The 17,886-nt window shown below is 47.0% G+C and overlaps 1 protein-coding gene and 1 long non-coding RNA gene across 3 annotated transcripts in view; both read left to right on the top strand.

Moving 5' to 3' along the window:
- Window positions 1–5,390, top strand: part of LOC104663601 — a 34,838-nt gene extending 29,448 nt beyond the window's left edge. The window contains exons 2-3 of the long non-coding RNA XR_748152.1: window positions 2,957–3,187; window positions 4,540–5,390. This is a non-coding gene — a long non-coding RNA (uncharacterized LOC104663601). The remainder of the gene's footprint in view (window positions 1–2,956; window positions 3,188–4,539) is intronic.
- The window catches only part of KCNIP1 (potassium voltage-gated channel interacting protein 1), a 397,622-nt gene that overhangs the window by 65,881 nt on the left and 313,855 nt on the right, over window positions 1–17,886 (top strand). The window lies entirely within an intron of this gene.

The raw sequence follows: 17,886 nt of genomic DNA, 5'->3' as shown, positions 1-17,886 counted from the left end.
TCATCTGGGTTCTGGTAAACTCCCCACTCTCTGTTTTTTTTTTTTTTTTTTTTTTTTTTGCAGGTATAGAGATAGTAAAAGCTCTGCTGCCCTGGCCCTGGTTCTAAATGCCCCCTGGTGTTTTCTCTACACTCCCCTGACACCTTGATCATGAGTCCTTTTGTGAATGAACCCTCCTCAAATCACTTGAACGTAGAGTAGTATCTGCTTCCTGTTGAGGATCTGACGAATACACTTACCTGATTTGCTGTCTCTTCTTTTCCTAAGTCCTAATTTCCTAAAATAAAATGACTCTCCAATTCACCTGTCCGCCTTGCCCTTCTCTCCTCATACCCAGTCTTGCCCACTAGACATCTTCGTTTGGACAACCAGGCAGCTTATAAGCCTCCTGATGCCCACCACAGGAGTCTGACTTTGTGCTGCCAAAGCTAAATTCTGTCTTCCTTGAGCACAACTCTTCGACTTTCCACCCACTCCAAACCTGAAAATCACCTTTGTCTGCCCCTCCTTTAATTTTGTACATCTCATCAGTGCCCAAAGCTTCTGAAATCAACCTCAGTAATGTCTCTTTCAAATAACCGCTTCCCTGTCAGGTGCGGTGGCTCATGCCTGTAATCCCAGCATTTGGGGAGGCTGAGGTGGGTAGATCACTTGAGGTCAGGAGTTCAAGACCAGCCTGACCAACATGGAGAAACCCCATCTCTACTAACAATACAAAATGTGGCTGGGCAGGGTCATGTGTACCTGTAATCCCAGCTGCTGGGGAGGCTGAGGCAGGAGTACTGCTTGAACTCAGGAGGTGGAGGTTGCAGAGCTGAGACTGCATCATTGCACTCCAGCCTGGGCTACAAAGTGAGACTCTGTCTCAAAAAGCAAAACAAATAACCCCTTCCCACCATCATTTCTCCAGCCCCTTCCTCCTTGAGTCCTCCTGACTGGGTCCCACTGGCTCCCTGCTTCCCCCTCAGTCTGTTATGTGTGACTTCTGGGTAAAGGTTCTCAAAATACAATTCGGATCCCATCCAGTCCCCTACTCAAAACTGTGCCCATGGGATCAAAACCAAACTCTGCAACCTTCCATTCAGAGCTTTAAAAGTACTTTTCAGCCTGTCTCATTCCTCACCACTAACAACCTTCCCTTCAATCAAACTGAACCATTGTATCTACAGAAAGGCCGTCCCACCTCCAAGCCTTTGCTCACACTGGGTCCTCTGCTGGATCACCGTCCCTCCACATTTCCAGGTGTCCCTCAAGACCACTCAGCAGCAGCTATCCACACAAGTTCCTCGACCCTGGCTTTCTTGCCCACAAGTAACCAGTTCATCCTTCCCAGTCATATAGCCCTCTATTTACATTTCTTTTCTGGAAGCTATCATTTTTCATGTGCCATTTGAGTGAGTGTCCTGATTAAGACTATATTTTCCTGGAGGGCAGTAACCTTTCTTATTTGTTTCTCTATCCCATAACCTTAGCAAAAAAACAAGGGACAGAACAGGTGCAAAGTCTACATGGTTACTGAATTAACAGATCTTCCTAAAGTGTAAACGTCGTTGTCCAGGTGAATGGAGGAAGAGAGCTGAGACAGAGGGGACAGGCAGATTCAGTGTCCAGTGCTGACCTCTGAAATGGAAAAACATGGTCAGTCCTTAGGAGGCTCCAGAGACCAAGACCCCAGAGAGGTTTGGAGGTTCCGTAGCAGAGGAGGAGCTGTGGTCCACGGCAGGACCCTGATGCCATCAGCAGAGGAGGAAGTAATCAGAGAGGTGGAGGAAGGAAGCCAAGGGAAGTCAAATAAACACCAAGTATTCCCTCCCTGTCCAATGCTGTGACCTGCATAAGCCACCACTCCCCCAGTGTAGACTCTACCCACGGAAGAAGGAAGAAGATAGAACTCTGGATTTGAATACAATTCTAAAATAACCACATTTACCTGAAAATGACTAGGTTGAGTTTCCTGCTTCAACCAGAAATGGAGTTTGGAGTCAGAAATTATGTGGAGTTATAGAAGAAAAAGTCACCATCTTCCATCTCTGAGTCGTATAATCATTTTAGACATAACATTGTGCACTTACAGCGTACCAAGTGCTTAATATATGTGATCTCATTTCACCAGGGAAACTGTATAATTTATTGCTTTAGCTGACAAAATTCTGAAGGAGGTGCTGTTAATAATTGCATTGAGATGCAGGCCTGAGCAGGCCATGATTTATGGCTGTCTTACATCTGACCCTCACAGCATCCATGGGAGAAGGAAGCATGCTTATGCCCACTGACAGCTGGGGAAACCAACACTTGAAGTGATTAAGTCACAAGTCCAAAATCAACGACGGAGCTGCAGTTCAAGCCCAGGTGGTCATTTACCAAAGGCCATGCTCTTTCCACTTTGCATGGGACCGTGACTGCTGGCTCTACCCAGCTTCCCAGTGCTACCTTTCTCTGCCCACCGTCTCTCTTCTCTGGCCAACAGAAACACCATGAGACCACATATGTAACATTGCATTTTTTCATAGCCACATTGAAAAGAAAAAGGAATCAAGTAAAATCTGTTTTATTATGATATTTTATTTAACCCAATACAGTTGACGCTTGAACAACACAGGTTTGAACTGTGTGGGTCCACTTACACATGGCTTTTCTTCAGCCTCTGCCACCCCTGAGACAGCAGGACCAGCCCCTCTTCTGCCACCCCTGAGACAGCAGGACCAGCCCCTCCTCTGCCACCCCTGAGACAGCAGGACCAGCCCCTCCTCTGCCACCCCTGAGACAGCAGGACCAGCCCCTCCTCTGCCACCCCTGAGACAGCAGGACCAGGCCCCCCCTTTCGCCTCTTCCTCAGCCCACTCTACATGAAAACAAAGAGGATGATGATCTTTTTGATGATCCACTTTCACTTAATAAATAGTAAATATATGTTCTCTTCTTTATGATCTATCTTATAGCATTTTCTTTTCTCTAGCTTCATTTACTGTAAGAATACAGCATATTCCCAGCAACTCAGGAAGCTGAGGCAGGAGAATCGCTTGGACCTGAGAGACGGGAGATTGCAGTGAGCCGAGATCGCACCATTGCACTCCAGCCTGGGCAACAAGAGTGAAACTCTGTCTCAAAAAAAAAAAAAAAAAAAAAAATACAGTATATAATGTATATAACATATAAAATATGTGTTAATCAACTGTTTATGTAATGAGTAAGTCTTCCAGTCAACAGTAGCCTATTAGGAGTTAAGTTTCTGGGGAATCAAAGGTTATACACAGAATTTAGATGGCATGGTGGTTGACACTTCTAACTCCCACATTGTTCAAGGCTCACTGTATATTCAAAATGTTATTCAAGATGTAATCAATAGAAAATAGTTATTCATGAAATACTGTGTCTTCTTCTTCTCCCTTCAAACCCATTTCTTTGTATTCAGTCTTCAAAGTCAGTGGGTATTTTAACCTTACAGCATATCTCAATTTGGATTACTCACACTCTAAGGACTCAATAGCCACGTATGGCTGGGGTCTACCAGCTGGACAGTGAGGTCTAGCCCTGATCTGAGCAGAAGCCATTTGATTGGGTTCTTGATACACTGCCATCTGGTGGACAGACGTTCCTTGCTTGAAAAACCACCTGGAAGGAAAGTATCAGCATCTGGGAAAATAGCACAGTGGGCCTCAGGATCAGCTCCCCAGAAAGAACTTGGGGTTGGAGGGGTGTTGTTGCTGAAGATGTCCCCAGAGAAGATGTACAGCCATGGCGCAAACTCAAGTCACTTACGACGTCGGCAAACCTTGGCCGTGGTGCACTCTTGTTTCCTGGTTGCAAAAGGATTTAGCAGAAAATGGTAACTCTTTTCCAGAAGGCATGTTTAAACAGCTCTTTAAAAAGCAGGAGTTTCTTTCACACCCAATTTCGCCACGTGGTTGTGTGAAGGGCTTCTCCCCAGAAATCATGTGATCTCTCTTTTAATTCATAGTAAAAACCTTTCTTCTGTCTTGGCCCATTATGGCTACTATAACAAAATATCATAAGCTGGCCTTATACACCACAGAAATTTATTTCTCACATTCCTGAAGGCTGGGAAATCCATGATTAAGAGTTGGTGTCTGGTGGGAGCCTGCTTTCTGGTTCACTGATGGCATCTTCTTGCTGTGTCTTCACGGGGGCGTAAGGACAAGGCAGCTCTCTGCAGCCTCTTTTCTAAGGGCACTAGACCTATTTGTGATAGTTCGAGCCTCATGACCTAATAATTTCCCAAAGGCCCCACCTCCCAACACCATCACCTTGGTGATGAGATTTCAATATATGAATTTGGGAGAGGACAGAAACCTTGAGACCATAGCGTCTGCCAAATTGTATCTTCCTCACTCAAATTGAGTGGGTGTGGTTATTCCAGAATTTCAGTGAACCAAGATGTATTTTTCCAACGTGAATAGTTGATTAGGAACACTTGATCAGGGTCAATGTTATTCTGTACTTCCGAATCACTCCCACATTTGAAGGGGAGTTTTAAAAACAACTTTGTGTGAATAAAATGATGTGTCTGCATCACTCCAGGAAGGAGTGTTTGGAGCTGAAATGACTTGGCAGAGAGAATAATCCATTGGGACATTCAATAACTTGGCATTGAGAGTGTTTTCAGCACCATGCTGTCCTCAGAATAGTGTTAGAATTTATATAAACACAGATGTGACTTGTGCCTTTAAGGAGAATACAGTCTTCCCAGGAGAGACATGAAAAACCATCATAGATAAACAGAAAAAAACAGCATCAAGGGCAGAATATAAATTGGATGTAAAACAAAGCATTTGAGGGCAGTGAGAAAGGAACTTCATTCTGGTCTCAGCTCTGCCACCCACAGCTGTGTGACCATGTCTCTGTCACACAGTCTCTCTGGTCTTCAACTTTATCATCTCATATTAGCAAGAGACAGTCTGGACAATTTATGCTTCTAGAATAAGGAAACAAGAAGAAAAGAGAACTAGTACCCAAGAACTTCAGTGACTGGCTCAGGAAGAGTTACTCAGCAGTAAGGGAGTCGGCATGAGCCCAGGCGCAAGAAGCCGGGAGTTGGAATAGGAAGGAAAGGTGTTCAGCTGGCTAACCTAGAGGAAAGTGATTGGCTGGAGTGTCTGGTTTATGTTTCAGGGATGGTTAGAGATTGCTCTGTTAATAGGCAAAAATTGTTGCCCTAAAGAACCTAGAATCTAAAGGGGTGTTTGACATAATCCAGAATAACAGGTCGCAGAGATTATTTTACAGAATGTTAGTACCTCATGATGTTAATAGATAATAACAAAACAGACCTCTTTGCCGTAAGACTTCTCAGAACCTTTAACATTCTATGATTTTCCCAAAGGGCAGAGAGTATGCAGCATTTCCCAGACTTATTTAATGGTGAACACCTGTTATCCTGAGGCAGGCAGATTGCTTGAGTCCAGGACTTAGAATCTACCCTGGGCAACATGGCGAAACCCTACATCTACCAAAAATACAAAAATTAGCTGGGCATGGTGGCACGTGCCTGTAGTCCCAGCTGCTCAGGAGGTTGAGGTGGGAGGGTTGCTTGAGCCGCTTGAGCCCAGGAAGTGGAGGCTGCAGAGAGCTGTGATCACACCACTCCACTCCAGCCTGGGCAACAGAGCACGACACTGTCTCAAACAAACAGACAAAAACCTCACAGAACCCTCACTGCTCTAGACCTCACTTTTTATAGATAGGGAAACTGAAAAGGCAAGAGGCAAGTCCAAATTTCACAAAGATAGTGGCAGAGCCAAGACTGGATTTTTGGTCTTTTGACTCCAATACCCAGTGACTTTCTTTTTTTTTTCTTGTTTTTTTTTTTTTTTAATTCCTATTATACACAATTTAAGACACACAAAGAGATAAAAAGACTAATACAAGATATCCATGCACCACTACCTAGTGTAAGAAATAAAACATCACCAACACAATACACCCCCCCTTGTGTACCTCTCTCCATTTGTCTCCCCAAGGGAACCCATATCCTGAATTTGGCGATATAATACATGAAAATTCTGGTGGAATTTCAAATAAGTCATATTGTCTTTAGAGGATCTTCTTAGCATCTCCCATGATTTCTAAGTTGTCATGGTCTTAGAATTCAAAACAAAATAAAAAAACTTCACTTGGCCCAGAAGAGCAAAGATTAAAAGCCAGCCTCAAGGATCCCCAGCTTGGCTACCTGCAGCTCACAGCAGCTTGAAGAAATTTTATGAATCGGTGAACTTTTTCATTCTCAGATGGACTCTTCAGATGGTTTATCAATTCTGTTAGATGCGGGGGTGCATCTGGCTTTATTCTGTGTGGAATTTTTGGATGAATTCACTGCATCACCCCTCCCCTCCGCAGGCCAGATGGGGAGCCGGGTGCTGTATAAATGTTTAATTGTGGCTCAGTAAAAATATTTGCTTTCAGTAGCTGGAAGCTACAGAACGGAGGTAGCGCTGTCTACTAGAGTTGCCAGACTTCATTCTAATGAGAACAGAAATAAAGGCTGATTAAATCAAATTCCCCATAGTGTAGAACCACTTAAATAAATGTTTCATATTGTTTGCATGATGATTTTAAAATGTAACAGCTGCTTATGTAACCATTAGGTTGGACATAAATCATTCATCGCCATCACTGCTGTCAAAGCAGCACTGGCTCCTTTTCTTCTGCTGCTGACATTTCCATTACTAGGGAGCTTCCCAGACATGCTGTTGGGTTTCCTGTCCTTACCCAAGTGCGGGGTAGCAGGAGACTGAGGGAGGAGATAAGGAATGAAGAGCAGGCACAAAGCCGCCATTATCGAAGGCCTACTTTGCACATGTCCCGTTGGGCTGGCATGTCACATTTCATCCTCCCCACAAGGAGGCATCACTGTTCCCGTTTTATAGATAGGGATGCTGAGGCCTATGGAAATGAAGTGAGCTGCCCCCAGAGTAGGGAATACAGCCCGTATGTGAACTCAGGTGTGTCTGAGCCTTGGCAACTCACACAAGGCTGTCCAAGAACAAAGGGTGCATCCCACCCCAAGGCTCCACACACCTCAGGCCTTTTAGCAATGATGAGATCAGTGAAGAACACACCAAGACTCAGAAAACTGCAGAATCCTTTGGGCTGGGGCTAGGGGTGGGGCAGGGTAGATACTGATCCAAAGGATTTGGACTCCTTTTCTTAGGACAAATCTCCATCGTCTCTCCCCTGTTCACTGTGACAGCCTTCTGGCTCCCTAGCCTCCATTCTTTTCCATCTCAATCCATCATTCACCCAGTAGCCTGAGTGATCTTTTAAAAGTAGAAGTCAGATTATATCATTCTCCTGCTCAAAAGCCTCCAGTGGCTTCCCACCACTCTTAGAATAAAGCCTAACCTCCCACCTTGGCCCTCAAGGCCTTTTATGGTATGACCCCTGCCAACATTTGCTCATTCGTTGCTACCCTGCTCCTTTATCTGGGCATCTTGGCTTCTTTCTGGTCCTTAGGCACAATAAGCTCATGCCTACCTAAGGGCCTTTGCACACGCTGGAACCATCCTCCTCAGACCCTTCCCATGACTAGTTTCAACCTGTCATTCAGACCTCAGCTCCAAATCACTTCCTCAGAAAAGCCCTCCCTGCACCCTGGATTGAAAACTGCCCTCCCCTGCACACACTCCACACCATAGCTCTGTCTCATTTACTTTACAGCACTGAACACTGTCTCTATTTCTTATTTGCTATTTTCCTGTCCCACTATAATGTAAGCTCCATGAGAGATATCTGGCCTGTTCTCCACTGCTTCCCCAGCCCTAGAATGGTGACTGTAATGTAGTACGTGTTCAAAAACTATTAATTAAATATATGAATTAACTTGTCTCATCCTTTCCCCCTGCATCCAAGTTGGGTGAACCCTGACCTGGCCCCTAGAAAGAGAGAATTTGATTCTGAAAACCAGTTCTTACCTCCAGGCTCAGGCACCATGCAGGAGCCTTTCTCCAGGTGGCCTGGCCATGCAGGTGATGGCAGTCACAGAGTGAGGCAGAGAGCTGCTGGAGAAAAGTCAGGAGGCCCTTTGGGGTTCCCTGCATTCCTAGGAAGGAGGATCCCTTGGATCCAAGCCCCCAACTCTGCAAAGCTGAGTCTAAAGGATACACAGAACACAAGACATCCTTCTGTTGCCACCAAAGCTTCTGACACCCCATTTTAGCTGGAGAGAGACTTGGGCGCGGTTCTTGAATTGGCTGCAACTCCACCCTCCCTCCTGCAAGTGCCTTTTCCTCTGCCATGGAGGCCTCTGTGCCATGGAGAGGACCACTAGACCTCTTGGGGTGAGGGCTCTGGGTGTCAGTCCCCTATGCCCTAGCAAGATCTGGAAGGCAGGAGCCACCTTCCCGCAGGCAGGCAAGGTCCTTGAAATACAAAGTTGTCTGTGGCACTGGTCCATTGACCATCCTACTGCTTCCAGTGACAGAAAATGTTGCATCAGTGGCAGCCATGGGGACAGCTTCCTAGTTCCTGAATTGCAGCACTGATCCGTGGTGTGCTGTGGGACTCAGGCATTTTCTCAGCAGCTTTTGAGGTAGTGGCCCCAGGCAGGTCAGTTCGGCAGTGTCCTGGGGGTCATTCCTGGAGGCCCAGCCTGGTGGCCACTTCTTCAGCCCTTCCAGTGGCTGATTCCTTGCAGTAAGTCCCTTCCTCCTCGAACCACTGATTGATGCAGAGCTCCTGCATGGTAGGGACTGGTTCTCTTAGGCCCCTGTATCCTCAGGCCCAGCATGCTTGGGAAAATGTTTGCTAATGCTATGTGACTCAAAAGGAATCCTATACACACACACACACACACACACACACACACACACACACACACACACACACAATTTTAATATTATCAGTCACATCAGCCCCCTGAGGCAGCTGCTCTGTTCCAGACAAATCCTGTTAATAACACTCTTATTTTCCAGCTCAATTTGGAAGCCTGACCTTGTCTTGCTTTGCCTCCTACTGAGAGTTAATACTGGGACATACTGAAGGGCGAAGGCTTGAGTCACAACGTCACAGGAATTTTGGCAGTTACGGTCTGCATGACACTAAGCAAATTAGTTACCACTGGGACTCAGTTTTACCAGTCTGCAAAATGGAGCTATCAGCTGCATCTAGCACTATGGGCGCTGTGAGCATGGAGGGCAGTCTGCACAAAGGGACTTCCCAGGTTCACGCCACCAGTAAACGGTAGGACGAGGCCCTGATAAGCACAGCCTGACATGGGGAAGGGAATTAATCCCCAGCTCAGAACCCCTGCATCCTCACCCAGGGGTTCCCTGTGCATGCAGGTGCTTGGTAAATGGCAGTTGCTGTCAGCACTGTCTGATTTACCTGAAGGGAACAGTTCACACTCCACCCAGATTTTCACTGCAGCAGCCAAGAAGGAACTTCTGGGAAAGCATCTGCTTCCATCCAACTCCCAGGAAGGGTTGGCAGAGGTTGGAGCCAAGAACCCGCATCCCCTACCAGCCTGCAGAAAGCAAGCCACGTTCTGGCCTCAGGGAGCAGAAATCCAGATAGAAACCATCCCATGTGCAGCCTTTGCATGGTCACAGGACCAACTCCATAGGGAGAGGAAAGAGGCCTCCTCTCAGGGATGGGGAGCTGAGAGCAGGACAGACCTTTTCTGACTCAGCCCAAGGAAGGCTGGAGCAGGGGCTGCAGGTTCCCTGCTTTGTGCTACAACACAGGGCAGGGGAGAGTCATGGCCTCCCAGATCTTCTTCAGGTTCACCTGCAAAATGGAGATAATAGCATCCTCCTCTCCAAGTCATGTCCTTAAAGATGTGCTGAGAGTCACCAGCTAGGCAGACCCAAGGCAGCCGTTTCTGGTGCATTAGGACTATCGGCCAGAACCCCTGCATTCCTAGCTCCTCCTGCAGCCTCCAACGACCAGGAGAGAAAGGCATAAGGTATAAGACTCCGGGCCAGGTTCTGGCAGCTTATGGCTACCCTTTTCTTGTGTCTGGACAGGAGCACTTTAGCTACAATCAGCTCATCTAATCCTCACTGCTGCCCTATGAGGCAGGCATTCTTACTTCCCCAGTTTTGAGATAGGCACAGGAAGGAGAAGTGACTTCCCAGGTTCACGCTGCCAGTAAGTGGTAGGACGAGGCCCTGACAAGCACAGCCTGCCATGGGGATGGGAATTCATCCCCAGCTCAGAACCCCTGCATCCTCACCCAGGGGTTCCCAGCCGATGCGAACAGGGACGTGACCAGTCTCCACTGGTCCCCTGTGCTAGGTCACCACCTTGCCAGCCTGCTGCTGGGCCCCAGGGCTGTAGGGTCTGCCACCTGTAGGGTCTGTCACCTCCTCAACTTCCTCTTGAGAAGCTGCTTCCACCCTCTCGCCTTCCTCCAAAGGGAAAGCGTGCTACCAGGCAGCTGGAGCGAGATGGCCCACAGACAACTCTCCCCATCACGCTCCCTGCAGCATGAGTCCCACCCCCAACCCCAGAGTTGGCAAGCTGCCCAGAGCCTCCCAGAGGAGGCCTATGGGTTAACTTCATATTTGGTATTTTCAGCATATGGTAGAAAAGAAATAGTTTTGTTATATTTACAAGCGTGATTTTCCCTTCCCAGAATGCCTTCCTCTCTCCTCCATGTGGTGAGCTCCTATTCATACTTCAAAACCATGCTCAACTATTCCCTGCCCACCCGTTTCCTTCCACTCCTCCCCTTCTAATGTGGATGTGTCCCAGGGACAACATCTGTGTTCCTCAGTGAAATTGAGAGAAGCTGCTCTACATAAGAAAAAAGAATAAGGAGGTAAACTAGAAATGGGAGGAAGCTGGGAAAGGCAGGGTTGGTGGAAGGACTTATGGGGACGCTGTGGCAGCCACCTGAGGGTAAAGAACTTGTGAGCCAGGGTAGCTATGCTTAAAGGACTTTGCCACAGTGCAGAAGGTAGGATGCAAGGCCCTCTTCAGTCTCTCCATGAAAACCACAGTCAAAGTACACATTACTCAACCATGCTTTGGAGCTCGACTTGGGCTTAATGCTGTCTTTTTAAATGATTATTATTAAAACAATATTCCAGGCTGATGGAATTTAGCAACAAGGAACATAATATCTGACACAAACATAGCCTAAGCCTTGATATTTGTCACCTTATATAGCAAGAGATCAGGGTGTTGAGAACTTTAAGGGCAGCTCCGTTATGTCCAGGCTCTGGGCAGTTTCTGGGATTCTGCCTGCTGTCACTCCAATACTCACTGGCGGGGGCTGTGTCTGGTACAGACATCACAGCCTCATGAAACCACCTACACTAAAGCCAGTAGGAAGAAAGGTGTGTGTTGCCTTCACCTTCCCACCCTTTATGTGGGGAGGAAAATATTTGCCAGGTGACCCACCTTTCCCTTCTCAGTGCCCCTTTGATCAAAGTCTGGTTCTATGTCCCTGCCCAGCTGCGGGTGGTGCTAGGTAAGAAGGTGTCTGGGATTTGACAGTCTGCTGTGGGGGCTAAATAAGGAGGACATGAGAGGTCTGCCCTCTGCTTGTACTCCTCTGCTGAGGGAGAACTTGCTGCTCCTGGATACCACCCTTTCCCATCATATCATGTCCTGAAGTGTTAAGAATTTTTCCCATTGAATCACTTGAACCCAGGAGGCAGAGGTTGCAGTGAGCCGAGATCACGCCACTGCACTCCAGCCTGGGCAACAGACTGAGTCTCTGTCTCAAAAAACAAGCAAACAAAATTGACTTTCTCCCACTGAGCCCAAGGTGCTTTCCTGGTAACTTCTCTTTGACCCAGTCCTGCCTCCTGCATCTTCCTTCAACAACCCTGTTCTCCACATCAGCCACCAGAGGGAACATCTTAAAATGCAGCGCTAGACTGGGCATGCCATTGTCTCTGCTAAACCCCTCAGTGAGTCCCCAGTGTCTACAGGATAAAATCCAAGCTTCATGGCATTGGAGGCTCACCACAGTCCTACTTCAGCCTAGTCTCTCTTCCTTATTCTTCCCCTACATATATAGATATATTCTCATACCATAGGTGAAGCAACTGAAATGCTTTTTATTCCCCTGACACTTCTTTTTTTTCAAATTCTTGTTGTACAAATTTATGGGGTACATCTGCAATTTTGTTACGTGCATAGATTGTGTAGTAGTGAAGTCAGGGCTTTTAGGGTATCCATCACCAAAATAACGTACGTTGTACCCATTAACTAATTTCTCGTCATCCACTCCTCCCCTACACCCTCACCCTTCCAAGCCTCCATTGTCTATTATCCCACTCTCTACATCCATGTATACAGGTTATTTAGCTCCCATTCATGGAGGGAACGTGTGATATTTGACTTTCTTCACCTGGCTTGTTTCACATAAGATAATGAACTCCAGTTTCATTCCAGTTGCTACAAAAGATGCCTCACAGAATTTTAAATGCTTATGTATACAAACACACACCCTCTTTGTATTCGGCTACACAAAACTAACAAACCTTTGCGAAATGTAACCTACAGGAAATACGATCACATGCAACGCTGGACATGAGGCAGATGCAATATACAAATCCATAAGGTAGACTCAGGTATTTCAGATCCTGACCACGATCTCAAGTTTACTTATTAGACCACAGACCAAAGACTCCCACTGATGTCCCCACAGATTTCACCACTTATTCCTCTTGTCCCACACACTCTACTCCAAAGTCACCCTCCTCTAGAGGATAGTCACCTGAGATACTTCAGCGACCTGCTCACCCTGGAAAATCAGGTGACAAGAATCATCAGTTAAGCCTGTGGACAGTGAGCATCTGTTGGTCTGCATGGTGTGGTGGGGAGAAGGCAGGACCTAAAAGGGGCTTTTCATGGTTCCAGTTCCAAACCTCTGACCATTCCAGTCCATGCTGCAGGCCCCCATTCTATTTATGGTTAGAGCCACACGATTTACATGTACTGTCTCAGGTGCTTCTTGAAACACTGTCTTCTCCAGTTTTTCATAAGCCAATGCCCCTGACACTTCTATGTTTTGTCCAAGTTGTTCTACTTGCCCAGCATTCTCTTCCACCTTCTCCAGCTGTCAAACTCCTACACACCCTTCAAAGTCCAGGTCATGTGTCCTCTCCCTGACAATGATTCGAGCTGAAGGAGATTACATTGCTACTTCCTTGGCTCCTATCATGCCCTGTATGGCTAGTGTAGCACTTAACATTGCTTGGTGCTTGGTGACTTTCCCAAACGTTCATCTGTACCCAAAGATGGGAAAGTCCTCACTTTCCCATCATTTAGGAAATGCTTGCTAAACCAAAGACTCAGCCCCTCATCAGGAACCAGTGAAGGATAGAGCTGGGAAAGAGGAGTTGTGGACGTGGGGACTATGTGAGGCTCACGGAGGTGAGCCACGAATGGTAGCTGCAGCGACGATTGTCGTCCTACTGTTACTATGTGATTACTGATCTCAGCCCTTCTCTTAACTGACCCCTTCCCTAGTCTCATAGATGAGGGGCCAGCCTGCCTCTTAGAACCCAGAATTTGCTCACTGTCCATGACTTCTTCTCATGGCTGGGAACATTCAGGCAGGATCTGGTCCCACTCGTGGGAGGGGAAGACAAAGAGTGCCATCCCTCCAAGTCCTCCCTTCCTGCAGGACAGATCCCCCTGCCTCACTCCATCTGCAGATGCTGGCAAAGCACGTCCCAGCCCTCGTCTCTGAGGCAGAGAAACGGATTCCAATTAAGGGACTTGCGGAAAGTGGCCTCATTTTACAAGCAATTGGGTTGTGAATCGAAGCGGGCATTAAAGTTTACAAGCTAGGCTGGCAGAGGAGCCAGCAGGCCTTGCTGCCACTGCCTGTCAGGAGACATCTTCTCCAGTTACTCGACAATTGTGTGGAGTGAGTGAGGGGCCGGCACGGATCCCGCTCTCCACGGCTGGCGGTGGAAGAAATGCCCATTCATTTGTCTTCTTAAAACCAAGAATCAGGCTGCGGGAGGGCACAGGATCGTCTCTCTCCTGATAGGCTTTCCCCTTCTCTAGCCTTATGCAAGAATCTGGGGGATTTTTAGTTGGTGCTGAGAAAATAAGGAAAGAAATCACATTCGTAGACCTCTGCTCACAGCTGGGATCCCCACGCAGCTGAGAAATTTCCAGGAAATCACCTGGGTTCAATGGAGGAACTTAATACTTTAAGCTGTCATCTGGTGGGAAAGGGTGGTGGCAAGAAGTAACAAGATCTCCCAAATGGATCCAACAAGAGAGAAGGCCTCCTCATTTCCTTCTCACCCAAGCCCATGGGGGCCCTGGAAGACAGAGGTTACCAGGGCATCCAGGGTCTACATGGGCTGTGCTACCCAGACCTGGTGCAACGGGGCCAGGCATTCCCGCCAAGGCTCTGCCACCTACCCAGCAGGACCCATGAGCTCAGCACCTTTCTGGACTTGAGATGGGTCTGGCTTTGGCCTTTTCCCTCCAGGCTTCCTTCTGCCTCCTCCTCCCCACTGACACCTGCCTTTGCTGTCCCCCAGGACATTCCGCTCTCTTCTCAAAGGCTCAGGCCTGAGAGGTTGCTGGTGGGCAGATTCCATCTCATGGTTGAGCTGTTTGGCCTCAACAGCATTTTACTCCCTCTGCCTCTCTCTTCTCTCTCTCTCTCTCTCTTTTTTTTTTTTTTTTTCAAATTGAGCCATCTTCTTACAGCTGAGGTTTTCATATAAAAAAGCAAGTTGCTGGTTTCTCTTTAAAAGTAGGGCAATCTGGCAGTTCTGGGCTCGTGTAAAACAATTAGGTAGAGCTAAAAACAGGGGCTTTTGATAAAGCCTGAGCTCCCAGCAGCCAAAGAACTTACCACACCCTTAAAAAAAATCCCTTCCTGCACTCATTTTTATCAACTCCCGCCCCTGCAGACATGTATTGTAGGTTTTAACTAGAAACAAGAGGATTAGCTTTATTTAAACAGCAAAACTGCTTAAATGAGATAATACATGTATCTGGAATGGTGCCTGGCACCTAACCTAATCCTTAGTTAATAAATATGTATTGAGCAAATCATCTTGATTATTAAAAAGACAGGCCAGCTGGACACAAGGATGCTAGCTCAGAGCTGGCACTTGAGGGCTCAGTAGAATATTCATGGCTTGGAGGAGGGGCTATGATACGAACCCATATAATCAGAGAAGTTCAGATGGGACATGAGAACCACTTGGTAGCCTAAATCCAGAGAAACTAAAGCCAGACTCACACTCTGAAGCTGGCAAGTGTTCATTTTTGGAAAGTAGAAAGTGATGATGTGTTATACCAAGAGACTCCTGGGACAACATGCAGTGAGCAGTTGTCCATTCACAGAGTTGTCTCATTCACAGAGACTACCTTGAACCAGGCTCTTTCCCTACATTTTGTTATTATATCCTCACTACAACCTTCTGAGGTGGAAATTAATATCCCCGTTTTACAGATGGGTAAACTATCTAGTGAGGGTGACAGATATTATTGACATGACCATGAGAATAAATATAAATGAGATAAATTCTCTCTGAAGGAAAGGAATAGGGATTTACAATGGTGTAAAACAAAGAAAATGGGCCTGGTCTAAGCGATCAGAGAATGTTTCTTTAAAGAAGTGACATTTAAGCTGAAGTCTAAAGGATTAAATGAGTGTTAAATAGGAGAAGATTGGGCAGGAGGGAAATATTATCCATGGCTCTCAATCCCAGATGCACAATTTGAACCACTTGAGGTTCACACACACAAAGAAAGCATCATGACCTGGTACAGTCCCAGTCTAATTAAATCAGTAGAACCCAGGTACCAATGTTTTTATGTTTATTTTTATCTTATTTATTATTATTTTTTGAGATGGAGCCTCGCTCTGTCACCCAGGCTGGAGTACAGTGGCGCAATCTTGGCTCACTGCAACCCCTGCCTTCTGGGTTCAGGCGATTCTCCTGCCTCAGCCTCCTGAGTAGCTGGGATTACAGGTGCCCACCACCACACCTGGATAATTTTTGTATTTTTAGTAGAGATGGGATTTCACCATGTTGGTCAGGCTGGTCTCAGACCCCTGACCTCAGGTGATCCACCCGCCTCAGCCTCCCAAAGTGCTGGGATTATAGGCATGAGCCACTGCACCTGGCTGGTACCAATGTTTTTAAAAGCTTCATGGTTGAACCACTGAAATGAAACCAAAAGTAAATCCAAAGCTCATATACTAAAACAATAGCCATTAATAGCTATTGAGTAAATAGAGGAGATACTCAGTGATAATGAGCAGGTAGATCATCAGCATCCTTCTCATCACCACTACCTCTGCCTCCTCCAGATCATTTGATAGCCTAAGTCCAATGTCAAAGGAATAAAGGAAATCTGCCTCTGTTGAGAGCTTGCTGTATGTCACGCACTATGCTCAATTTGTCACTTTGTTTCATTTAACATTTACCGAAACCCTTATTATTTCACAAATGAGGACACTGAGGCTCAGAACAAGGCACCAATTTGCCCAGGATTTCACAGCTCATCAGGGCAGTGGGGGACCCTCCTCCAGGCCCACCTGACTGTAGAGACCACACTTTTTCCCGTCTCCATGCAGAGGGGCCCCCTGCTCACTTTGGCTCCCATTTCCCAGCCTGAATGCCTTGATTGGGCCGCACTGCTTTGGTCTGACCACAAAAAGAGTTTTGTAGATTTGTACCCACTTTTCTCACCACGGTTAAGAAAAGGGACGAAAATTGAACCAAGCTATCTAGGTTCAAATGCTGCTTACTGGCTATCAGACCCCAAACTACTTGTGGAGCTCCTTTGAGCCTCAATTTTTTTGTTTTCTATAACATGGGAATAATATCAGTACCTTCCTCAGAAGTTTCTTATGAAGATTAAGTATGTATGTGTTAAGATTCATATTAAGTGAGAATTATGCGTGTATGCATATACACAGATTAAGTATGTATGTAAGCATATATATATACACACATACATTTAGAATAGTGCATGACATACAGCCAGTGTTCAGTTAATGTCAATTATTGTTAATATTATCCTATGGACTGGAGTGAGAGGCCCCCCGGGGTTTTTGCTTTCCAGTCCCCAATTGGGTGGCATCCTGGATAGGGTATCATCATAGTTCTCCCCAGGAGACTGGGATAGGGAATTGTAAGAGCACTCAGGTTGGAGGTAGGATGTGCACCAGGGAAGCTCAGGCAGGTTGGAGGTAGGATGTGCACCAGGGAAGCTCAGGCAGGTTAGAGGTAGGATGTGCACCAGGAAAGCTCAGGCAGGTTGGAGGTAGGAGGTGCACCAGGAAAGCTCAGGCAAGTTGGAGGTAGGATGTGCACCAGGGAAGCTCAGGCAGGTTGGAGGTAGGAGGTGCACCAGGGAAGCTCAGGCAGGTTGGAGGTAGGATGTGCACCAGGGAAGCTCAGGCAGGTTGGAGGTAGGAGGTGCACCAGGGAAGCTCAGGCAGGAAGCTGCTGTCACTAGGAGCAGCAGCCAGGGACCTGGGTTGACTGGGGGGTGGATCGGGGGGTGGGGTGACATGTCTATCAAACCTCCTCTAAAAACAAGATGGGGCCTGGTGCAGTGGCTCATGTCTGTAATCCCAGCACTTTGGGAGACCAAGGCGGATGGATCGGTTGAGGTTAGGAGTTTGAGACCAGCCTGGTGAACAAGGTGAAACCCCATCTCTACTAAAAATACAAAAATTAGCAGGGCGCGGTGGTGCGAGTCTGTAATCCCAGCTACTTGGGAGGCTGAGGCAGGAGAATAGCTTGAACCCAAGACGTGGAGGTTGCAGTGAGCCAAGGTCATGCCACTGAACTCCAGCCTGGGTGACAGAGCGAGACGCTATCTCAATCAATCAATCAATCTATCAATAAAATGCAGGATGGAAGGAGGCGCCTAGCTCTCAGTCAGCTGCCAGCCCACAGCCTTGGATGCCACCGATGT

The sequence above is a fragment of the Rhinopithecus roxellana genome, chromosome 3 (assembly GCF_007565055.1).
Source record: "Rhinopithecus roxellana isolate Shanxi Qingling chromosome 3, ASM756505v1, whole genome shotgun sequence".
Lineage (NCBI taxonomy): Eukaryota > Metazoa > Chordata > Mammalia > Primates > Cercopithecidae > Rhinopithecus > Rhinopithecus roxellana.
Note: the sequence above shows the minus strand (reverse complement) of the source record. Positions and strands in the feature narration are given on the sequence as shown.